This window comes from Dromiciops gliroides, chromosome 2, assembly GCF_019393635.1.
Source record: "Dromiciops gliroides isolate mDroGli1 chromosome 2, mDroGli1.pri, whole genome shotgun sequence".
In the NCBI taxonomy this organism is placed as follows: domain Eukaryota; kingdom Metazoa; phylum Chordata; class Mammalia; order Microbiotheria; family Microbiotheriidae; genus Dromiciops; species Dromiciops gliroides.
Genome location: NC_057862.1, coordinates 504,809,643 through 504,812,783, shown reverse-complemented (window position 1 = coordinate 504,812,783; position 3,141 = coordinate 504,809,643). Strand labels below are relative to the sequence as shown.

The 3,141-nt window shown below is 43.1% G+C and overlaps 1 pseudogene; it reads right to left on the bottom strand.

Moving 5' to 3' along the window:
- Window positions 1-1,575: 1,575 nt before the first annotated feature.
- Window positions 1,576-2,890, bottom strand: LOC122744383 (annotated as a pseudogene).
- Between the last annotated feature and the right edge of the window lie 251 nt (window positions 2,891-3,141).

The following is a 3,141-nucleotide window of genomic DNA, read 5'->3' as shown; positions in this document are numbered from 1 at the left end:
GATCTCTTTGAGATATAGACCTAGTAGTCCTATTGCTTGGTACACTTTTATAGACCTTTGGATGTAGTACCAAATTATTCTCTAGAATGGTTGGACCAATTCACAAGACCAACATTAATGTATCAGTGTTCCAGTTTTCCCACATCTCCAATTCTTATCTTCTTTCCTTTTTTTGTTATATTATGTAATCTGATAAGTGAGAGGTGGTACCTCACAGTAGTTTTAATTTGCATTTCTCTAATTAATACTGATTACGAATATTTTTATATTACTATAGATAGCTTTAATTTCTTCATCTGAAAATTACTTGTTCATATCCTTTGAACATTCCTCAATTGTGGAATGATTTGTATTCTTATAAATTTGATCCTGTTCTCTGTATATTTGAGAAATGAGACCTTTATCTAAAACACTGGCTAAAAAATTGTTTCCCAGCTTTCTGTTTTCATTTAAATGTTATTTGCATTGGTTTTGTTTGTGCAAAGTCTTTTTTTAATTTAATCTAATAAAAAAGATCCATTTTGCATTTCATAATGTTCTCTATCTCTTTGGTCATAAATTCTTACCCTCACCATAGATCTTACAGGTAAACTATTCCTTCCTCTCCTAATTTGCCCATGATATCATCCACTATGTCTAAATCATCTACCCATTTTGACCTCATTTTGGTATACAGTGTAAGGTGCTGGTCTTTACTTAGTTTCCACCATACTGTTTTTTCTAGTTTTCCCAGCTGTGAGTTCTTATACCAGAAGCTGGACTCTGGGTTTATCAAACAGTAGATTGCTAGAGTCATTTACTATTGTCCCTGTGTACTTAACCTATCCCATTGATCCACCACTCTATTTCTTAGGCAATACCAAGTTGCTTTTGATGATTGCCACTTTATAATACAGTTTTAGATATGGTACAGGTAGGCCACCTTCCTTTGCATTTTTTTTTTCATTAATTCCCTTGACATTCTTGACTTTTTCTTCTTCCAGATGAGAGTTAAGTGATTTGCCAAGGTCACACAGCTAGTAAATGTCTAGTGTTTGAGGCCAGAATTGAACTCAGGTCTTCCTGAATCTGGGGCCGATGCTTTATCCACCATACCACCTAGCTGTCTCCCATATAAATTTTGTTATTTTTTTTTCTAGCTCTATAAAATATTTTTGGTAGTTTGATTGGTATGGCACTGAATTAGTACATTGATTTAGGTACAATTTTCATTTTTATTATATTGGCTTAGCTTGCCCATGAACAAATGATATTGTTCCAATTGTTTAGATCTGATTTCATTTCTATGAAAAGTGTTTTGCAATTGTGTTCCTCGGTTTGTGTTGACAGATTCCCAAATATTTTATATTGTCTACAGTTATTTTAAATGGAATTTCTCTTTCTATCTTTTGTTGCTGGGTTTTATTGTTCAATATGTAGAAATGCTGATGATTTATGAGGGTTTATTTTATATGCTGAAACTGTGGTAAAATTTTTTGTTTGGGGGGAGGAGGGGATTGTGATCAGTTTCGTTTAATGATTCGCCCTCCCTGCAGAGGAGGAAGCAGGCCGCTAGGTGGCGGCAGCAGGGCGTGTTCACTTGAAGATCTTGCCCTGATTGAAGGGTTTGCCCACGTGCTGGAAGGCCCCCTCCCAGGAGAAGTACTCTTTGAGAGTCGTCTGTGCTTCCTCACTGCCGGGATCCAGCTTGTGCCACGTGTAGGACTCATAGTCCACCTGCCAATCTGGGTTTAGCGGGAAGGCAAGCTCCTGGCCCCGGAAAACCCAGACTCCAGAAATGGCGCTGTTATTGTTGGTGCCGAAGAGGATGACGCTGGCGAAGGCGTTCTTCAGCTTGTCCAGGCGCTGGAACATGCCAGTCAGTGATGAGGTTGCAGCTCATGAAGGTCTGGCAGAGTTCCTGGGGGAAGTGATACTCGGCGTACCACAGGGACCAGCCGTTGGTCGAAGTGCTCCCAGAAGTACGGCAGGGCCACTGTCAGCATGTCCTCATTGGAGTATTTTCGTTTAAACTCATGCAACACAAAGGTACTCTTGGGCAGCTGAGCAAAGGGATCCTTGGCCTTGGGCTCCGCAGCCAGAGCCTGCTCACACTCGTCCATCTCCTCCGCGGGGCTGGGGGATGCGGCCACCTTCTTCTCTTCCTTCTGCTCTGCCTGGGCCTTCTGCTTCTCTTCTCGCTGTCCCTTCTCTTTTCTTGGGACCTCATTCTTGGGCTGACTCTTGGCAAACTTTTAGCATCAAACTGCACCATCTTCTCACAGAGCTTCACCTCTCCCAAGATCGCCCGAAACTGGGGCTAGTGAATGCAGGTGAGGAACCAGCGGTTGGTGTTGGGAAAGGCTTGCCGGAAGGATGGCTCTAGGACCTGCTTATAGAGCCACAAAAGGGTGCATACAACGGTGATGTCAGCCAGAGTCACACGATCCCCCACTAGGAAAGTCTGAGTCTTCAGATCCGTGTCCAGGAACCCAAGAACTCGCCTCACCTCCTCTTTGCCGTTCTCTGTGGCCTGTTTGTTGTGGTGCATGATGCCCAGTGTGGGGAACACCCAGGTACTGGCTGGAGGAACAGTGTCACTGTCAGCAAAGCTCACCCACTGAATGACCTGGGCAGCTGCCTCTGGAGTAGAACCCCGAAGCTCATCATTGCTCACATAATGTGCAATGGCGTTGCTCTCAAACACACAGAACCCATCATCCCCCTCGAATGCTGGGACCTTGCCCCCAGGAAATTTGCGGAGAAATTCGGGGGTGCGGTTGGTCTGGCCAAAATGGAATTGGGGATGTGCAAACAACACGCGGATCTGGGCCCCACTGTACTGTGCAGCAATGAGGGCCTTGAAGGCCCGCCAGTTTTCAGGGTACGTGTACAGAGTCTCGGCCGCCATGGTGATTCCGCAGAGAAAGGGGTAAAACCTATTTTAAGTAGCTTTAATCGGTTCTTTAGGATTTTCTAAGTAGACAATCAAATTATCTACAGAGTGATAGTTTTGTTACTTCCTTGCCTACTGTTATTTCTTTAATTTCATTTTCTTCTCTTATTGTTAAAGCTAGCATTTCTAATACAATGTTGAATACTAGTGGTGATAATGGACATCCTTTTTTCACCTTTGATCTTGTTGGGAAAGCTTCTAACTTG